This window comes from Phyllostomus hastatus, unplaced genomic scaffold (genome assembly GCF_019186645.2).
Source record: "Phyllostomus hastatus isolate PE091 unplaced genomic scaffold, TTU_PhHast_1.1 phas_contig_62, whole genome shotgun sequence".
NCBI lineage: Eukaryota > Metazoa > Chordata > Mammalia > Chiroptera > Phyllostomidae > Phyllostomus > Phyllostomus hastatus.
In genome coordinates this window covers 7453076-7476145 of record NW_025333921.1, presented here as the reverse complement: position 1 = coordinate 7476145, position 23070 = coordinate 7453076, and the positions used below count along the sequence as shown (strand labels likewise).

Genomic DNA, 23070 nt, shown 5'->3' with positions numbered 1-23070 from the left:
AGATTAAATGGTAAATTAAAACTAAACCAGCCTTTTGAGGGACAGAAAAATCACATTATGTTATATAACTTTCTAATTGTATTAAGGTGATATGGGATATTACATTCCACTAGCTCAGCCTCTGACAAGAATCAAAAGAGAAAAATTAACAATATTCAAAGACTCAATATTTCCTCCATTGTTTTTATATACAATTCCTAGCATACTCTTTGTGAGGGCTCAGCCCCCGGTGACAGACAGACTCTATCTAAGGTGTCATCAATGATCCCTGCCTGATGGAATTTAAGCCCTTGAATAATCTCCTTCCCTTGAGTATAGCCATGACCTATGACTAGTTTCTAACCAATAAAATATATCAAAGGATACAGGATGTACTACTACTACTTTACATTAGATTCTAATGTATTGCTCATCTTGCCAGGAGCCTCTCTCTTCCATGCTGGGTTTGAAGAAACACTGATTCATTCATTTTATTCCATTCATACTAGCTTTCTAGCTCCTCAAATTTTCTATTTTCTGCACAAAGATATATTCCACATCCAAACTCCTCTGTTTTGAGTTCTGTTGTCTTTATTTTTTTACACGTTTGGTTTCTTATTGTATATATTTAATATGTAATGTCACATCAGAGACAAACTCTTATGTCTTTGAAAAATTACCAGCATAGATTATATTTTTCTGTGTTAGAAAATACAATATGTTTTACCATAGTACTTACCTAAACTTATAATTAATTATTATATTGGTAAATTAGCCATTTGTTCTTCATTTTCTGTCTTTCCACTAAAATTTAGCTTTATAAACATGATCAGCTTTCTTGCTCTTGTTGTTGATCAGCATCCTATTCTGGATACTTGCATAGAGCCTGGGGTCCAGAAGGTATGAAAAGAAATAAAGATTAATTGAATGGATTAAATGAATAAATGGTCAATAAAAATTATGCAAGGCCAGTCCTAACATGAATAATACTACTATAATAATTTGAACTATAACTTGCTTTACTACTTAAATATTTAATAAAGTTCATTCTACCCACAGTCTTTTTTCATTAACTCAAGGGAATAAAGGAATTTAGGTTGTATTTCATGCCAAACTTATACAGAAAATGTCAATACTTATGAAAAATAGCAAAGAAAGAAGCTGAGAAGCCTGTGAACAATGGAGATGAGATTAAGAGAGGTTTTAGCTATGTTTCTGAAACCTTGACCTTCAACTGCATAGTTCAAGGAGCAATCAGAGATTTAGACAATGTATAAATTTGGGGCTGCCCTTGCCCCATTGCCCTCTCCTTTACTAGATTTCTTTTCTCACTGGGATCCTTGAAAACCCTGTCCTCTGATATTTCACTCAGTAAGACAATGATTTTATCTTAGTTTAGACACTTCATACCACTATCTGGTGAAAAACTTTAAGAATGAGATAATCACCCAGCTCTTTTTCTTCTTCCAAGTATCAGCTCACAGGTTTTTCCAATTTGCTTTTCTTTTCTTCAGATGGTTATTTATAATATTTTTATTTCAATTTTATGTTATTTAAAGATTTATGGTCCTATATGAGGTACTTTACTAGAGTACAAATAGTTTACAATTGTTTTTCATTTTTTAAAGAAAATAACAAGTTAAATAAATTCATTACATTTTCTTTTTAAACATATTTTATCTATTTATTTTTAGAGGGAGGAAGGGAGGGAGAAAGAGAGGGAGAGAAAGATCAATGTGTGTTTGCTTTTTGTGTGCCCCCTACTGAGGACCTGGCCCTGACTGGGGATCAAGCTGGTGACCTTTTGGTTCACAGACTGGCTCTCAGTCCACTGAGACACACCAGCCTGTGCATGTATCATACTTTCTTATGTGTCAACATTTAATATTGGACATTATAAAGGAATGGCACTACCATGGTACCTTAGAGATTTTGCTTATATCCTTATAGACAAAGGTTTGAATTTCAGCTTAGTTTGGCCTCCCAGAATGTCTTTGTTCCTGTCCCTAGATTAGACCTCAAGAAAAAGGCTGCACAGCTGCAGCCTAGAATTATCTCCTTGGCAAAACAGCTTCCACAGCTGGTTTTGCATTTGCCCAGCCCATTGTGTTTCAGCATCATCTTATTTTACTTTATGAGAATCTTTGAATCATGGCCGATGACACTATTGGCATGAGCATGTAAGTAGTAAGTAGTCTTTCCTCTGTAAGTAGTAAACTATGTACATCTAAAACTGCTTCATTTTATCTTTATGGGTCAAATCAGTCAGGCTTTGGCATTAGCCTTGCTTTCATTATATATGTGCTTAACAAAGATGATTGACTAAACTGAATAATAGTTCAGTCCTAGCTGGTGTGGCTCAATGGATTAAATATTGGCCTGTAAGCCAAAAGGTCTTTGGTTCGATTCCTGGTCAGGGTACATGCCTGGGTTGTGGGCTAGTTCTCCAGTTGGGGTGTGCAAGAGGCAACTAATCAATGTATCTCTTGCACACTGATGTTTCCTTCCCTCTCTTCCTCTCTTTCTTCCTATCTCTCTAAAAAAATAAAATCTTTAGAATTAATAATAATTTAAGGTAAAAAACAAACATTTATGAAGCTACACCTTATTCGCCTTGCACATTTTAATGGTAAATACCACTAATGTAATTAGTGTTATACCAGATTTGGTTCTGTAACACAGACAATCCTGCTCAATGCAGGCACTGGGAAATTTTTGTTGTTAAAATGCATCTTTCAAGGAACTCCTACCCTTCATGACAGCATGGATGGAACTGGAGAATATTATGCTAGTAAAATAAGACAGGTGGTGAAAGACAAACACCATATGATCTCACCTGTAAGTCGAACCTAATCAACAAAAGAAAAAATGAGCAAAATGGAACCAGAATTTTGGAAATAAAGACCAAACTGACAGTGACCAGAGGGGAGAGGTGGATAATGGGGGAAGAAGGGAAAGGGATAAGCCAAGGAACACAATAGAGGACTCATGGGCACAGTCAATGGGGAAATTAACTGTGGGAGTCGGGAGGGGGATGGGACAGGGGAGAGCAGTGGGAGAAAAGGTGGGAAAACTGTAACTTGAAAACAATAAAAAGAGTGCTTCTTTCCATAAAAATATGCAATGATACAAAATTTTAAAAATTATAATTTATCTATAATTGTGCAGACTTCTCACTCAGCATTAAAATACCAGCAGGATTTACATCCAGAAAATTCACAGGATTCATTTGTCCTGTACATGTGCTATTCAAATTATTTGTACAAATGCAAACAGTAACTATTTTGGTGGGTAACAAACAATTCCTTCAACAACCACAGCTGACATGACCTTTTTAAATCTTTAAAATATTTATCTTAAAGTCATATATGAAAAGAAGAAGATGGAAATTCTTGTTATCATGTATCTGGAGCAATTACTTGAATCAATTACTTGATTCTATTTGTTACTGTGTAATCTTTCCCAAGTAACCTATGGCATAACCATACCTGTTTGAGTACTTTAATATTTAAACTCTTGCCTCTTAGGACATTTATCTTGTACTTATCTTTTATGATATATACATACTTTGTGTTTCTTATAATTTAAGGTCCATTATAATTTTTAATTTAGTTAAATTCATATTAAAAGTAGTAAAATGTTTTTATTTTTCCTCTGCTAACACAGAAGGTGATGAAATAGTTTCAGTTGGGCAATAAATAAATTTATATAAATATAAAATATGTAAGTATATACATTAAATCAATTGAGAAAATGTATATTGAAAGAAAATAGGAAACTATTTTTAAGGATTATATACCACTAAGTAGAAATTGTTTTTACCAGAACCAAATTGAACAGGTATATATAAGGCATTTTAGAATTTGAAAATAGGAAAACAATAACATGTTTTATTTCCAGAGAGGTTGAATGTGGAGGATATAAGATATTAGTTTAAAATGTTGACTTCTAAGAAGAGAACTACAACTTCTTTTAAGCTTGGGACCAAGGAACAATGGATGGGCTTTTAAATACAGACAATAACCTTAAGGGGAAGGAACTTGAGTGCATATTGATAAATATGTGCATGTGAGTGGCTGTGTGTAAACAATCCAATCTGTAAGCAATGCCATCAGTGTGTGTACGTGTGTGTACCTTTTATCAACTTAAATATTCTTTCATATATACAAAAACTTTTTTAAAAATTTCATATTTACATTTATTCTGATGTCAGTGAGACACAAACAAAACCAACTAATGGGGAATCATATGGGAAAAAGTTACATCAACAATAAAACCAAATGCAGTAGTAATTTAGACAAAAGTAATTTTCCCTCAGGAAATATAAAAAGAATACTTATACTTAATTTTTCATTTAAGATTTAGAACACTTTCTGTCAAACTGACACTTAGACTAATTTTCTTACATTTAAAATTTGTAAAATATAACATTACATTTTACTTTGGAAATTTTTTTTCTTTTGGAGGACTTAAGAACACATTCACTTGAAATATAAACATTTACTCAAATGTTTCCATGTTTTCACTTTTATCTGTGTACATATTGATTTATATATGTAGTGATGTGATTTAGCAACAATTATTTTGTTACTATATAGCTTTTTTCACTTACATATTTTCTTAATATAATTTAGAATGATCAAAAGGACTTTGCTCCTTTTAATTTGTAACAATTCCAACTTGATAGCCTGGTAAAAAGCTCTTTTGTTATCAACAAAACATTTATTTATTTTCAGTTCTTCACAGCTTTGCCCTAACTTAGTAAAATATCTAAGATAATATTGCTAAAAGATGTTCCTGTAGTTTTTAATGCTATTAATTTTATTTATGAAAATGTTTTAGTTATTTATTATGTAGGCTGATGAGACATCTGCTGTATTTACAAATTTAAAGGCAAAATAAGATCAGTGTTATACTTCTCTGAATTAGATTCCCACTAGCTATTTTTAGTCATAATAGGAAACAAACCATAATTTTATAATGTAGCAGCTGTCTCATGTGTTCCAATGAATAATAATACAGAGTTTTATTCCAAAAGGATAAGAAAATAGAAAAGAGATTACAGATATTTTAATTTTCTGGTACTTATTACTTTACCAATACATAAAAAACAATCTGACAGAAATAATTTTAAATGTGAATCCCTTATTTTAAATCAAATAGCATATTGACTTTCTTGAGACTTATCACAGTCAAATTTTCCCATTTTAACTTCATATATTTGGAAAAGATGAATGACTCCATTGAATGGATTAAAAAATATAAATATATTATATTTAAAAATGAAGTGTAGGTCAATATTATATCACATGCTAGAAAGCTCCATAGGGGAATTGTAGAAACAGCAGGCATAGAGATATGTTTTAGTACAGGTCAAAACAACATTAACCATAGGGATAATGTTTAACATTAGGAGAATGCAATGATTAAGGGTACAAAATATTTGGTGTGCACCATCTGGGTTTCAGTACTTATACCACTGGACTCAGAGAGAGATTTACATTGGAGATATATAAGCATATTAGCACATTTTCTTTTCTTTTCTTTCTTTAATTGTTGTTCAAGCACAGTTGTCTCCATTTTCACCCCACCACACTCCCCACCCCACTCATCCCCACCTCCCACCCTGGAACCTACTTCTTTTAACTCTTGCTGATTTGAAAAAAAAAAAAACACAGGAGAATCAGAAAGCAGAGACATTGGCTATGTTTAGTTAAGCTAGGAAAAAGGATGAATGATCTGAGATTGCCTGCAAAATGTAAAAACTACAAGATTTCTGCCTAAGGTGAGTTCTTTTAAAATTTTGCTCAAATGGACAAATAATAAATGCTTTCATTGTTCAAAGATATTCATGATTTGACAGATTATTTGAGTGCTTTTTAAAATTGCTTTATATTGTATATACTCACCTACTGTGGCTAACACTGTATATCATAACTCACTCCAAGACTTATTTTAATGCATTATATTTTTACAGTGTATAATGCATAACTTCTAAACAGAAATATATTTTAACTAAAAATGATTATATCACATCTAACATCACTGTACTTATAGGTACTATATTTTAAAGACTTTAAGAAATTCTACTCTCTGAACAGGAAGACCCCTGAAGCTTCTACACGATGTCACAATGAAGATAAATGTTTAGAAGGCATTTCTAATTTAAACTAAGAAAAGTACACTATGCTATTGTCGAGAAATTAAAGAAATAAATGACCAATACATAGAAAGGTTGCACTACAGAATGGTATAGCAGAGTGGTAGCCACTCTGGGACATTCCTACTATGAGCAATAGCTATATCAACCATCTTTTATTTTCCATCTAGCTCACCTCTGCATCCCCAGAGATCATTTTTTATATTTTCTTTTACATAGAAATAAAGATAAAAGGTTTTTCATGGCCTGCTAACCCAATTTATTGTTTCTAGACAAAAATATCTTAACTATCAAATGTATGTCATGTGATATTTCATGATTATTCAACCTGAGCAATGATTTATCCACTTTCTTTTTTTTAGAAATATTACTAATGATTGCTACTTTGTTAACATTTATAGACCAACCAAATACTGAATCACTCTTCAAAATAGGAATCAATCAGCCAAGAACACTCCTAACAAATGTGTCAAGCAAAATGCTGCTCATTGTAACAAATTGTGTCCTCATGACCTATTCAGCTGAAACTTATTAAAAATCTCCAACCAAAAATTCTTACAGAATTTATCTTTAAAAAAAGGTACATATATTTCAAGTAAATAAAGGAACACTTAATAAACAATTACTTGGATAAATAACTATACAAAAGAATGTACAGGTTTATAAAGTAGTTTAGATTAAGCTCCCTATAATTAAAAAAAATAATATAATAGAGAAAACCAACGTGTTCAAATATCCATAAAGAAAAAGGATATGAGTTTGGAGAAATACAAATTGCTTAATGGACTGAAATTAATAACCATAAAACAATGCAGTGGTGTTTCATGACAAAAAAAGTGGATTTTGCTGCACCAGAATCACACACGTAGAGAACCATGAGATCCAACTCTTGATGAGATCCTTGGTATATGGCCTATATTAGTTTTTATGTTGATACAATTAAAACAATTCCTGGCACAATTACAGATTAACAGCATTTTGGATACTGTCTAGTTTAATTTTAATATCATTTTGGAGATATAGGTAATGGAAGAAGTAAAGATTAACACATCATTGACAATAAGGCAAATACTGGGCATAATTCAGACTAGGAATAAAATTACATATTATCTTTGTAGTTTTGAAAGCTGCTGAATAATTTCAAGTAGAACCTAAACAATTTAAGGCCAAAGACAACAATTTTGAGAATGTGAACAATGAAACTGATGGGGTAAAGAAGACAGTCATTACCCATGATGAGGAATAGAATTAATATATAAACAAAGAAGATGGAGAGGTAAATGAACAATTGGAGAGATATATAGAAATTTAATCTTCAGAACTCAGTGAAAAATTTTTTTAAACAGAAATGGAGAGCTAAGAAGGAAACCCAGGATGTAATCAAGACAGTGGCAGGAGAGGTTCCCGCACTCCTGTCCTCCCATGGATACACCAAACAAACAGCTCCATGGAACCATTCTCTCAGAGAAATCCAGAAACTGGTTGAGTGACTCCTCCACACTGGAATGAGTAGGAAAAGCTGAGACACACTCTGTGGTTATAAATCCCAGCTCCAACACAGAGACATAGAGTCAAGAGGGGACTCCCAGCTGCCAGATTCTCCCTGAAAAATGAACAGTCTGGACTGCACATATAATATCACAACTTTTAAGACTGCTGCCTGAAGTACAAGCCCACAAATCAGCTAGATCTGAGAGCTAATGTGGCTGGCATTAATGAGTCCCACTGACTGTAATATTGTAACAAAGAAAGAAATAGTTGTTAAAAACCTGAGAGCATGCCCTGCAGCTATCCCCTGTCCCTCTCTCCCCAATACAGAGATGTAGACAAAAACACCAATCTCCCAGATTTTTCTGGAAGAGGTTTGAATGCATACTTTACCTACTGCTGCCTGAGGTTCCAGCTTCCAATTAGTCTGCATCTATGACTAAGGGAAAAAGAAGAGCGAAGACTCAAATAAATAAAAAATGAAAGATGAGATGTTAAAACTGATAAAATAGAAATACTAAGGATTATAAAATACTATAAACAATAATACACCAACAAATCAGAAAACCTGAGAAATGGTAAATTCTGAAAAATATATAACTTACCAAGACTGGATCATAAAGGAATGAGAGTGGCATAAAAACAGACACATAAATCAATGGAATAGAATAAAGAACACAGAAATAAACCCACATCTTTATAGCCAATTAATATTTGACAGAGGAAGCAAACACATACAAGTGGCTAAAGATGGTTTATTAAATAAATGATGTGGGCAAATTGGACAGATAATATGCAGAAAAATCAATAGACCACCTTTTTACACCACACACAAGTATAATTTCAAAATGGAGTAGACTTAACTGACAGACATAAACATTAAAAATCTGACATTGCTCATAGAAATATTTTATCCCATATATCTCCACAGGCAAGGGAAACAAAAGAACATAAAAGTAAATGGGACCACATCAAAGCCATCAACAAAATGAAAACAAAACAGTATCTGATAAGGGATTAATAACCAAAATTTATAAAGAACTTATAAAACTCAAAACAAAAATACAAACAATTAAAAAATTGGCAAAGCATTGCTAAATTAGTGGGTCTATAAACTGTGATACATTTACACAATGGAATACTACATAGCAGAAAGAAAGAAGGAGCTCCTACCCTTCACAATAACATGGGTAGAAGTGAAGTGAGCCAGGTGGGGAAAGACAAATAACATATGATCTCATCTATAAGTGGAACCTAATTAACAAAGAAAACTGGCAAGCAAAATATAGCCAGAGACATTGTAATCAATAAAAACTGACAGTAACTAGAGGGGAAGGGAGAGGGAAATAACATGGGAAAGAAGGGAAGGGGATGTAAATGAACATGTATGAGGGACCCATGGAGGGAACCAAGGGGGGTAGGATTGAAGGTGGTAGGTGGGCATGTCTAGGGAAGGGGAAAGTGGTAGTGGAAAAATGGAGACAACTGTATTTGAACATCAATTAAAAAAAGTAAAAAAGGAATGGGCAAAGAACATGAATAGACACTTCTCCAAAGAGGACATAAGGATGGATAATAGATATTTGAAAAAATGTTCAACATCACTAATCATATGAGAAATGCAAATTAAAACCACAATGAGATATCACCTCACACTTGTCAGAATGGCTATCATCAATAAACTAATAAACAAGTGTGGATGGTAATGTGGAGAAAAGGGAACCATTCTGCAATGTTGGTGGGCATGTAGATTAGTGGAGCCACTATGGAGACTTTATATAGAGATCCCTCAAAAAATTTAAAAAAGATCTGTCTTTTGACCCAGCAATCCCATTTCTGGGCATATGTCTTATGAAACCTGAAACACTAATCCAAAAGAACATAAGCACCCCTGTATTCATTGCAGCATTATTTATGATTGCCAAGATATGGAAGTGGCCCAAGTGTCTATCAGTAAATGAGTGGATAAAATAACTACAGGACATTTACACAGTGGAATACTACTTGGGAGTAAAAGAAAATTTTACTGTTTGTGACAGCATGGATGGACCTAGAGAACATTATGCCTAGCGAAATAAGCAAGCCAGAGGAAGACAATGTGACATGAGTTCACTCACATGTGGATTCTAATGAACAAACTTAACTAACAAGCAAAATAGAGACAGACATATAGATAAAGAGCAGAATGACAGTTATGGAGGTAGGTGTGGGTTAGGGGGTTGAGGGTTTGAGCAAAAATGAAAAATGGCTCTGGGGCATGGACAACAGTATGGTGATTATACAGCAGAGGGAGAATAAGGGAAATAAACTGTAATTGAAAAATCAGTAAAAATAAACAAACATGACAAAAGAAGGAAATAGAAATCTGAGCAGGTAGATTACTAGTAAGAAGACTGAATCAGTAATCAAAAACTCCCCAATAAAAAAGAACCAGGGTTTGATGACTTCACTGGTGCTCTCTACCAAACATTTATAGAAGCAATGGCAATCCTTCTCTAAGTCTTCCAAAAATTTGAAGAGAAGGGAACACTTTTTAACTCATTTTATGAGAACAGCATTATCCTGACACAAAAACCAAAAAGAAGGATACCAAAAGGAAAGAAAACTACAGACTGATATCTTTGATTCACATAGATGCAAAAATCCTCAACAAAATATTAGCAAATCAAATTCAGCAAAATATTAAAGAATGATACAGCATGATAAAGTGTGATTTATATTTGCATGTCAGGATGCTTCAACATAAATAAAACCTAATATTTTTTATGATCCTCTCAGTAGATATGGAAAAAGAAGTTGATAAAATTAACATCTTTGCATGATAAAAACTCTGAAAAACTGAGTATAGATAAAAGGTACCCCAACCTAATAAAGGTCATATGATAATCCTATAGCAAACATCAGACTTAATGATGAAGAGCTGGAAGCCCTTCCTCAAAGATCATGAAAAAGACAAGATACCCACACTTGCTTCCTGAACAGTCCTGAAAGAACAAGTAAACAAATCAGAAAAGAGAGGTATATTTGTCTCTATCTGTGAATGACATAAAATTATATATTAAAAAACCTGAACAAATTCATAAAAAAGTATTAGAACTAAAAAACAATTCAGTGAAGTTGCAGAATGCAAAATTAATATGCAAAAATAAGTTGCATTTCTATACTACAACAGTGAACTATGAAACACAAATTAAGTAAATAATTCCATTTAAAATATCAAAAATAATAAAATACTTTGGATATAAATTAATCAATGAGGTGAAAAATATGTACACTGAAAACTATAAAACATTAATGAAAGAAATTGAAGAACACACAGATAAATGAAATATTTCATGCTCATGAATTAGAAGAATTGGTATTATTAAATTGTCCACACTGCACAAAGCAATCAACAGATTCAATGCAACTGTTGTCAAAAATCCAATGATATTTCTCAAAGAAAGAGAAAAAAACCCTAGAATTTGTATGGAACCACAGAGGATCCCAAATAACCAAATCAATATTGAGAATAAAGTACAAAATTGAAGGCATCTCACTTCTTGGTTTCAAACAATATTACAAAGTTATAGTAATCAAAATAGTATGGCACTTGCATAAAAACAAACACATAGATCAATGAAACATAACAGAGAGACCAGAAATAAATCCACGAATATACAGTCAGTTACTTTTTTACAATCTCACCATAAGAAATATTTATTGATTTTAGAGATAGAAGAAGAGAGAAATAGAAAGAGAGAGAAAGATCAATGTGAGAGAGAGAATCATGAATTGGTCGCCTTCCATATGCACCATGACCAGGAATCAAACTTAAACCCACAACCTAGGTAAGTACCCTGAAGCAGGATCAAACCCACAACCCTTTGGTGTATGAGATGATTCTCCAACCAACTGAACCACCCAGCCAGGGATAGTTAATTACTTTTTGACAAAGGAGCTGAGAATATATAAGAGAAAAAAGACAGTCTCCTCTAGCCATATACAAAGGAATGAAACTGGACCCTTGTCTAACACTATACCCTAAAATCAACTAAAATGGTTTGAAGACTTGAATATAAGACTTGAAAGCATAAATATCCTAGAAGAAAACATAGTATGTAAGCTACTTGACATTGGTTTTGGCAATTATTTTTTTTATATTTGACGCCAAAAGCAAAGACAGCAAAAGCAAAAATCAATAAGTGGGGCTACATTAGGCCCCAAAAGCAAAGTAAACCATCATTAAATTAAAAAAGAACCTATAGAATGGGAGAATATATTTTCAAACCACATATCAGTAAGGTGTTGATGTCTGAAACTTATAAGAAATGCATAAAACTTAATTGCTACAAACAAAATAACCAGTTGAAAAGTGGGCACAAAACAGGGAAGGTAGACACTTTTTCAAAGAATAAATTAATTGCTTGAGCACCTTTCATACAAGTTTCCATAGTGGTCACATCAATTTATTATCCCATCAACATTGTCCAAGTGGTCCTTCTTTTTTCACTTCCTGACCGGCATTTAGTATCTCTTGTCTATTTGAAAACGTACATTTTAACAGATGTGAGATGATATCTCAGTATGGTTGTCATTTGTATTTGAATGATGATTAGAGATATTGATCACTTTTTTCATTGCCTGTTGGCTATTTCTATGTCTTCTTTGTAAATTTCTGTTCAAGAAATTTTTCATTCTTGAAATTTTCTTAATTCATTTATTTAATTTATCTAATTCTTGTAATTTTCCCTTTATAAAAAATGTATAAATTTTCCTATAAAGCTCCAAGTAGTAAATTCAGTAGAATGTGCTGGCACACCATCACTATTGCTTTTACTCTAATACAGGGGTGTTAAACTCATTTTACCAGAGGCCATATCAACCTCATGGTTGCCTTCAAAGGGCCGAATGTAGAGCTCCATGCCCTTGGTTAAGGAGTAGTAACATTTATACAGTCCTAAAATTACATTTGGCCCTTTGAAGGTAACCACAAAGCTGGTGTGGCCCCAGGTGAAAATGAGTTTGACACCCCTGCTCTAACAGGTGCGTGTTTAGTGTGAACGCAAACCATGATTAATATGTAAAAGAACCTGTGGCCGTGGTGCAATGAAACGATATGGTCAGTGAAATTTAAATTACTTAAAAAAGTTGCCTGTTACAAAATGTTATTTTTATTTTATTTTATTTTATTTTAACCATTAAATAACTAATCATAAGGTTGATGACTTTTTTATATTGGATTGCATATTTTACAAAGCCAGTGGAAAATCTTACCCATTTGAAGAAATCTCTGTTGTTACAAATCCAAAATAATGAATTTATTTCTTAATTATTTAAACATGTAATAAAGTTAATTAAATTTAATTTATTTAATGCAATGATTGGGTTACTGTTTATCAGGGAAACATATTCTTTAAAAGATGCTATTAAGAATTACAAAGAACAAAAGCCAGAAATAATGTGATATTAAGGTAGCCTCATACATGCTACTGAATATTATTTCTTCATTGAAATTCACTCTAAAAACCTGTGTTATCTAAATATAGTCACATAATGAAATGAAGGGAAACAGTTAAAAATGACAATTACTGATGCTTCCTTGGAAAAATATAGTTAAGGTTAAATTAGTAATCGATAAATAGCTAAAAGTTCAGGACAAAAATAGTAGTAAGTAAAAGTATAAAATACAAATAAATGAAAACATCTAAAATTGAAACATGAAAAATCATTTACAAGGCTGTAATTATTATGACTAGAGTGATGTGTGGGTCACCGGCCAGCAGTGATCACGGAACACTGTGGATGGCTCGTCGAAAACACGCAAGAAAAAACATGCACAGAGACAGACTAGTTTCTGTGGAGAAGTAGGGACGGACTGGCCACCCCCTCTACTGGGGAGCACGCCGGATTTATCCAAACCTGCTCTTATTGGGCTTGTTTTGCATAATAATTCAAGTAAAGTACAGTACTCATTACGAGGAAGTAAGGAACCATAGAAAACAAGGAAGTCTGCAGGTCTATTTTGAGTCAGGGTCAAAGAGCTGTAAGACTTTAAGGAACAAACTAACTTCCTCCTTGGACCCTTCTCATTCAACTGAGAGCATTCTAAACAAAGGTTTCACAGGAATTTACATGTTTTTTCTTAGGTCTGATGACCCAGGAAATCCGCCCTTTTCAGCTCAGAGCTGTACCACCCTGTCATTGTTTCAGGCTTAGGTGGAGCTAGGGAACTAAGGCAACCAAGAGATAAGGAGGTTTTTTCCCAGATGATGAGAACTCGGGCTATGTCAAAGCTGAGGAGCAAGGGTCCATCACCCCCTTTTGCTGCAGCCCCCAAAGTCCTTCTTTTGGGGGTCTCCCAAGTGATCGTGCCTGTCTTAGATCTTTCCCCCCTTGGGGAATCTTACCCGTCTTTGGCTAACCGACCAAGCTTTGGGGTTCAGTTAAGAATGAAGCAGCGCTCCTGCCAGGGAGATAAGCTTTTGTCTCCTTTCTGGCTTACGGTTCCAAGGGCGTTCCCTTAGCCTTAGCCTAGGTGGGGGTTACAGCTTCTGATACCAGTCAGGGCAGTTCTCAACATTAGAGAGAATTCCATTATATTTTAATATACAAATTTAATAACATAAACATATTTATAAAATAGAAAATATATTGAGTCTATGTTACATCATAAAAATAATGGATGCTCTATTTTTAAAAAACATAATTCATAATTATTGAATGAACTGTTAATAAGGTATGTTAGAGAAAATGTAACCTTTAATTGTAATTCATAATACCACAATTGTATGAAGAGGTTTATTTAATAGTAAACACAATCAGTTGTTCAAAGTGGTAGCCAGATTTTTACTTTGAATTCTGACATGTGACATCATCTATAAATGCCTTTTTATAAATGTTATGAAAAACCTAAACTCATAATAATATTTTCAATTTTTATATGCTTGTTAAATTACTTTATAGGTATTTAATAAGGTTAAATATTAGAAGTAATGTTTATATATACATGTATACATGGTGTGTTCTCTACAAGTTATGTTCTGAAAAGTCAATTAAGGTTAGCAAAATTATAATATCATTACCCACTGTTTCATGCCCAGGATAACTAAGAGGGGGTCTCAGCTTTTTGGAAGAATTAAATGAGTTTTCATGAGAATTGCCATATAGGGAGAGCACAGTGACAGGAGAGAAGAGAGTAAGGGTTATGGAAAAAGGAAAGTCCTCCATATATTTAATAATAGTAATTTCTATAGATTTTTATGCATGATGAATTACTTATAAATTTTAAATTGTGCTTATTAGGAGTAAGAAAATACTCAACATACTACATTTTATATTTAACATTTTGCTATGTGGGTTGAGTGTGTCTCTGTGTGCTGGCATGCAGTATGAATGCTAATACGAATGCCAATTAATGCAGGTGTGTTCTATCAATGACCAAATGTTGCAAACTGTATGTTTCCATCATTCACATTATTTTCTGAAATGGAAAATAATTTTGGTCAAAATTCCAAGAGAAGCAGGCCCTGTATGCATTATAGTCTTGAAAATGTCGGTGTATATTAAAATGATATCATAATGTGTTATCTGTTTATGTAAAATGTAATCAAATACTAAAATTAGTCAATCACATACATATATTTGACCTCATGATTCTTTATGATACTTTCAAAATGTGTGAAGGACACAGAACTCTTCCTTGTATGGCAAAAACACATGTTTTTTAAACATGCAGCATGATTAGCCCCACCCATAATATTTACACAAACATCATGATGACTGGAAACACTTCCATGCATTTCTAACACTCATCTTTGTGGGAAATACTGTCCCCATGGAGAAACAAATTTTATATTCTGAGTTTTTTCATTATTGACTGCAAGCAGTAGATTATTCCTTAAGTAATTGTATCTGAACATCATTCTATATAAAGCAGTGCAAAATAACAGTTACATGTATATGTTTAAACTATAAAAAATACATATAATCATATACATTTATATTGACAGTTTTCATTTTGAAAACTCAAACATGCTGCACATAGATCCATTAAATGTCAGATATGCTTATCCTGAACCAGAACACACAGTGTGAGAAACAAACAACAAATAAAGAATATAAAATAAATAAATGGCATTGAATAATGTTGTTTTTAAACCCAAAAGATCATAATTTTAAAAGAGTATGACTTTGTTTCTTTTTTGATAAATGGTTTAGATTGTTACAAAGCCTGTTAGCAATAGAACTCCTAAAAATTTGGTAAAATAATACAATTAATATTGCATTTTTTGTTTCATTATATATTTCTGGATAAACTACAAAATTGGAAACAGTAGGTTTTCTTTAGGATTGATTTGCCAACATTGGTATTAGATATTGGAGAGCGTAGTTTCAAAAGGGACATAAATGATCCTGCCTCCTTTGCCTGTGTCTGCCATGGTGGTAAAAGCAAGATTGCTGCCTTTGAAAGAACTGGCATCTCCTAAAGGTTCCTACTCAAGGGAAAGCCTGGAATTGGAGCCTCTACTTTTTCCTCAATAAACTAAAAGAACAGCAATTGTTGCAGCTTCTTTGCGGCACAGGCCACAGGGCAGAGCAGGTCAAAGACTACTGTTCCTTAGCACAAAAATTGGATAGTGACATGTTCACAGGACAGGACCAAATCCTTCCAAACAGAGGAACAATTTTTTTTCTTCGATATACCATTAGGTTGTTACCACAGAAAAAATAATATTTTGGACAGAAGGGCTACCTTAACAGACTACCTTCCATGTAAAGAAGCCAGCTGATGTGTAGCTCTCAATTAAAGAAAGTTTGTAATAGTATTTAGTTTATCTTCATTGATTAGCATTCATAAGACACCTTGAGCATTTACATCTTCACAAGGCAAACACCCATATCCTCCTGACTAAGACATCTGATGTTAGGACAGAATGAGAATTTTGGAAGGAATCACAGAGTGTCACTGTCTCCTGTAAATGGGGGGTGATTTGCCAAAGAGTGAGAGAGGTGTATGATTTCAAATGGAAAGGCCTCAAGGTAAGGAGAGAGAGAGAATGCAAGTGTGAACATTTCGAAAATGTTCCTTAGAATGAACTAAGGAATAGAAATGATATTTATGGATACATGTGTCTCTGGGTGGCATTAAATTTTGAACTATCTTTCCTTATGCAGAACAATAAAAAGTCTGATTTTGTGAAAACTTCAAACTTTGTTCTTCCTAACTTTCATTTTTCTTCAGGCATTGCTCTAGGGACTCTACTTTCAGTATATAAATACTGATAAGTATTTTGTAGATGCATGTTACCTCTTTGTATTTTTCTAAGGGGGATAGGTAGCTAGAAGATCCTTTTCATGTATTTCCTTCAGAGGTAGGGGGTCATTCCCACCTTGAGTGAACTAGGATCTAGAATCCCCACTGACTATGAGTGGCAGCAGAGGTGACAGCTACCAGCAGGAAATATTCTTGAAAGATAGACAGATTAAACCTCATTATGGTTTTGAAAGGAGAAAAAAAAAATAATGGACCCATCCACACTTGGGGTACAGAAAGTAACTTGTAAAATTATCCTCAAATGCCTTGGGCATGTTACATGAAAATTCATATGTGAGGTAGTAGTCACCTGCCATATCTAATCCTCTCTTTTTCTCACAGTTCTGGACATTTTGTGCTGTAATTATCCTGAATCTAGTGCATACCCTCTCCATTTTCTCACCTTTCATTTTCTTTCACATTCAATGTCTTTCTCCTGTAAAAAAAAGGCAAAAATAAAAACAAAACTCTCTTCCTTCCTTCCTTCTATCCTTCCTTCTTACCTCCCTTCCATTTGTAATAAGAAATCAATGCCCTTATTTTTTGTATTCACTAGGTTGGCATACATTTTATTTTGTTTACTTAATATCCACTTTGATATCACCTCTTTGGCAATGGTTCAAGTGTATTGACAAAAGAGCTACAGGAAGGTGGACTAGGAGAGCTGACTCATGGAATTGCATCTGAAAGGCTAAGGGCAGACATTACTGCCACTGTAGACTAAGTAAAGCCTAGGAGGCACAGCACTGTGGGCATGGTAGGTTCAGGCACTCTTCCCACGTGCACACTAAGCTTTTCATGAGAATCTGAAGGCTTAAAATGAACAAATTCAGGAAATGGCACACTCTCAGTACCTGATTTGGATGCGTAAGTTACAGGTTTCAAAGCTTTTACAGAATACTTTCATATTCTTAGCTGCAACAAGAGACATACAAGTGTACATATGTAATAGGTTGATTACTTAAAAAAAGTAGTACTATTTTTATTAATAAAAGTAAATTGCTGATATTGATTAGATATTTACCATGTTAGCCATTGTGATAAATGCTTTATAAAGATTATGCCCTTTAACTCCACAGCAACATCTGTGTTCGGAGCCACAATAAATCAGTGGTCAGAGCCACAATCTTGTTATATAAGAAGTTTGGAAAATAATATCCATTTTAAGTACCAAGATACCATGTGTTAGATTTTCCTGTAGCATACAGCTTCCCAGTTTATGAATACGTGTTTCTTATGAATGGACTCAACTGCTTGCACCTTGACCACTAACCAGTATGAGTTCTGTCCGGCCCAAACTTGAATCTGTAGCCTTCCCAATTCCTAAATCACCTCAAGTGTGAGTGGGTCCACTGGGGGCACTTTGCTATCCATACTAAGAATTTATAAGAATGCTGAGGAACATCTTTCCTTATAGTTACTATTCATTTCTTAATTCACTTGACTAAAAAGAAATAAGGAAGGTCTTATAGGCATGCCACATTACTGTCCTATAAAATTTCAGACTCCACACATGCCCCTGCCTCAACTGAGCCCCTTCTTTTGCGGGGGCACATTTATATTTGTCAAGGTCTCTGGTTGAAATATAATATGCTGAGCTTTTCCTAGAGATTAGGCCCAGATACCTACCTGAGTAGTTTGTCATTGACTAAACCACAGAGAAAGATGAATTTTAAGGTCTAAAGCTATGGATGACTTCTGAACATGAAAACTAGGAAAAGACTAGTAAGTTATCTTCACTTCTATATTAGAATCTATTATTCTTGGATGCCTCCTTGATAGTAAAATGATCAATTTTCACTTCAATTTACTGCACTGGCCTAACATCATACTGGTAGCAAATGGTCTCTGCCAGATGCTGCAAACTTACTTTTCCACGGTGTGCAGGTAATCCCTGGAGCCTACATGCTTTGACAGCTGCAGAACCTATTTTGTGCAAGCACATGTGTCACTGACCCCTCTTCCCTTTTTTGGAAAGACTCCAATCTCTTTTTCCCCAAAATTCTTTACTTAGATGCAAACTTATTTTCTCAATGTTTCCACACACATTATATTGTGAGCAAATCACTTGCTTTTAATGCCATGACAGGGATTATATAGCACTTCATATGCACAGCTTTTCATCAGAAGTATTTAATTTCTAATTCCCTATCTTTCCTAGCCTTTAATGCTGATTCCAAAACAGTTTCTGCAACCCCATGGAAATGCAATTGTATTTCATGAGGGCTGAACACAGCCTGATCTGGGTTAATGAACAGTCTCCACAGACAGGTATCTAAAGTTTGTCAGTCATAACACAAGTGTGACCCTAGCTCAATTCAAGGGTAATGATTATACTAAAAGTGCAACTGTTTACAATACCAACCTTATGGATCCCAGAGCAAAACCAGATTGTCATTTCCAGTTCCCTGTCCTTTGAGAACCAAGTACAATGAATGCAAAATGTGTCACGCATGCTGTGGGAAGTCCTGCACTTTGATTTCTGCATTTTGTTGTTGCTGTTTCTGTAGTCGCCTCTGAGCTTAGGTTTCTGCTTCTAGAGAATTATTATTATTTTAGAGAATTGTTTTAAAAATAAAGTCATAATAACTATTTCTGATCCAGCCACAACTACTGGGGAAAAATCCATTTTCCGTATATTTTTCTTTTTTATTATTTATTTTTAATTGTAGTTTACATTAAATATTATTCTGTATTAGTTTCAGATGTACAGCAAGTAGTTAGAATATCATGTATTTACAAAGTGGTGCTCCTGCTGCCTCAGGTACCCACCTGGCTGCTTACATAGTTCTCTTAATATTATTGACTATGTTCTCTCTGCTGTAATCTACACCTCTGTGGCTATTCTGCAACTACCAATCTGTACCTGTTAATCCCTTCATCTTTGCACAGAGTCCTCCAACTCCTTTTCCCTCTGACAGCTGTCAGTCTGTTCTCTATAACTATGGTTCTTCAAAAAATAAAGCAAAAATGGAATTGCCTTATGACCCAGTGATTCTACTTCTGCTAATATATCCGAAGAAACCCAATACACTAATTTGAAAGAATATATGCACCCCTCTAGTCACTGCAGTGTTATTTACAATAGTAAAGCTTTGTAAGCAACCAAAGTGCCCATAAGTAGATAAGTGGATAAAAAAGCTGTAGTATATTTACCCAACAAACTATTACTCAGCCATAAAATGGAAGAAAATCTTACCTTTTACAACAGCATGGATGGACCTAAAGGTTATTCTGGTGAGTGAAATAAACCAGTCAGAGAAAGACAAATGCCATGTGATTTCACTTATATGTGGAATCTAATGAACAAAATAATGAAATAATAGAAACAGACTCCATGAAATTTCACAACAATAATATATGCATCTGACAGAAAAGGATATCATCAAAACACAATATATGTCAAATATGTGGTTCTGGAATTATATGGGAACTTTTGCAATAGGGATGTCTTGGATTGACACTGTGGTAAAATTAAAATGTTACAATGTAATTTCTTTCTTGTTGCTGTAAAATGCTAAAGTAGTTCAAAACAAAGACACATCAATCAAATATATTTTTGTCAGATTTTTCTGTCATTGTTTTATCATTTTATAATTGTACATTAAGTATTGTTTGTAGCAGACAAAGCACAAACAGTGAAAGAAAAAAGGTCTATTAACCTCCACTTCTTTGAGTGCCAGGAGTGGATGAGGGAGGACTGAACTCATGGACTTGCTCAGTAGTGAGAAATGGCTAAGAAAATTAATGTGTATCCATGTGGTATCAGATTTCAATTCAAACACATATTTGCTCACACATTCTTCAGTCCCATCTTCGGTGTTGTTTGTTTGTACTTGAGACTGAAGGAAACAAAACCCTCAACTGTCATCTGCTGGCAGCTGAACTAGCACTAAAGGAGACACGATAATTTTTCTTGAATACCAATATCCAAAAAGGTCACTCCATAATCATGGCTGATGAAGAAAAAAACAAGACAAATCAAAAATAATGTGTAAACACAGATCAAAGAAGAACATGGTCAAAACCACAAGACTTCCTGACCATGTTTCATTTTTGCTTAGCTTCTTCACCCAACCTAGTAAGTCATGTGTCAGACCACCCACTCCCACACTAAAGCAGGGTTATTGACCCTTCCTCCTGGAAGTTCTCCATCTAAAGCAAAAACACGCTTCCTTAAACCTGTCATCAATATCACTTAACATAAGACCAAATCTCCTTGGGTGTGTGCCTGATGTTGTATGCTACCAAATGAATTATTGTGTCCTCCCAACATTTATATATTAAAATTCTAATCCCCACGGTGATGGTATTAAGGGATGGGCCTTTGAAAACTTCTCAAATCATGAGGGTGGAGACCTCATGAATGGGATTAGTGCCCTTATGAAAGACACCCAAAGAACTCCCTAGACCTTTCTGCCATGTGAGAGCACAGTGAAAAGACAGTTATCTATACATAAGAAAGCAGACTTTCACTAGACACTAAGTCAAGGCTCCAAAACTGTGAGAAATAAATGTCTTCTCTTTGTACATGACCCAGCCTATGACATTTTGTTATAGCATCTATAACAAACTAAGGCTGGGTCAATACACTTTTGCAAGATAATCCAAAAATCATATGATAAAGGCCCTAAGATCAGGTCCATTAAAACATTCTTTAGGGGCCATATTACATAGGTGTACATAATTATAAAATTTAAATACAAAATGTCCTTCTCCCTTCACCCATATCCTTTTCTAGTTTTTTTCCAAATTTTTCTGGGTTAGCTTTGTGACTTGTTTCAATGAATGGTACAATAGCAAACATGACAAAACAATCTTTGCACTTCTCTTTTGTGTTTGTTCTCTTGCAGCTTTTAGAACCCACTTGCCAGGTGAAAAAGCCCAGTCTAACCTGTCTTCAGGATGATGAGAGACACATGAATGTTATCAAATTAATCTCACCATACCTGCTGTTATTGGGATAACCATGAGATACATTGAGATACATGAATGAAGCCATTCAGACCACCCAGTTGGGCCAATTGCAAGAAAGTTGAGCTGGTTCGTGTTTTAACTCTCTAGCAGGTATGGTATGGTTTTCATAGGGGACTCAAGAGTTCAACAACTTTATTTTAGGGTAAAAAGTTATACCTAAAGTAATGCCTAGTAAGGTTATGCCTAGTAAAGTTATGCCTAGTAAGTAATGTATGTGCTAAAACTTTTGTTTCAGAAACTAAAGGTAAGCCCCTACTAGCTCCTGGGAAGACAGACAGCCAACCTCCTGGGGCACTGCTAAAGATTACCACCAGGGGGCAGATGGAGGCATCAGGGTCTTCGTGTTACAGGGAGAGACAGATGACAACTGCCCCCAGGAACAGCTAACTGCCCAGGACAGGAATGTTGCAGTTTCTTCTACCTAATCCTCCCTGAATTTCAAAACCCCTCACTGCACCTTGTTTATCCCCTGTTATAAAAAGTCTGGCCTTGAAAGAAAAGGGAAGACAGTTCTTTTGGGTGAGAACCCTCCATGTTCTCAGATCATCGGCCATCTGAATAAAGCACCCATAAAGATTCAATTGCTGTTATTGCTTATTGGGTTTGGTAGTGACAGGCAGCCTGAACGCTGGTGTGTCTTCCAGTTTCAGTTTTTTGCATTGAAAATTTAACTAATAAGCAAGATGGTGTCAACTACAAAAGGAACTATTTTGTGTGGAAACCCTTAAATGAAGTCTGTCCTCTTATTTACAGAGTAAAAAATTATCAGACAGAGAATGAAATATCCCCAATGCATTAATGGGTCAGCTACAGAAATGGAAGCTTTTGTTCAAACAAGGCAGGGCCTCTCTCCTGTCCCACAGTTATCCGTCAGCCATAGTCCTCATGAGACCAGCCTGTCTTAGTCATACACTTCAAAGTATACTAAACAGGAGTATTTCACCTGATAACAATGTGTTTCACTTTATATAGCTTTTCTTGGTGATACAATTTTTTTTTTACATATCCTCTGCAAATAATTAATGCAATGGATAATTTGTGCTGTGAAGAAAATCTCATTTTAACCAACTTTGAACAGTTAGAATTTCTTATGTCCACACCAGCACACTAATCAATTCATTTTTCTTCTAATGGGAGAATACCAAAAAATATAACTGTTATTTTCAACTGC

At 34.3% G+C, this 23070-nt stretch overlaps 1 pseudogene; it reads left to right on the top strand.

Moving 5' to 3' along the window:
• The first annotated feature begins 804 nt into the window (after nt 1-804).
• The window catches only part of LOC123825134, a 42838-nt pseudogene continuing 20572 nt past the window's right edge, over nt 805-23070 (top strand).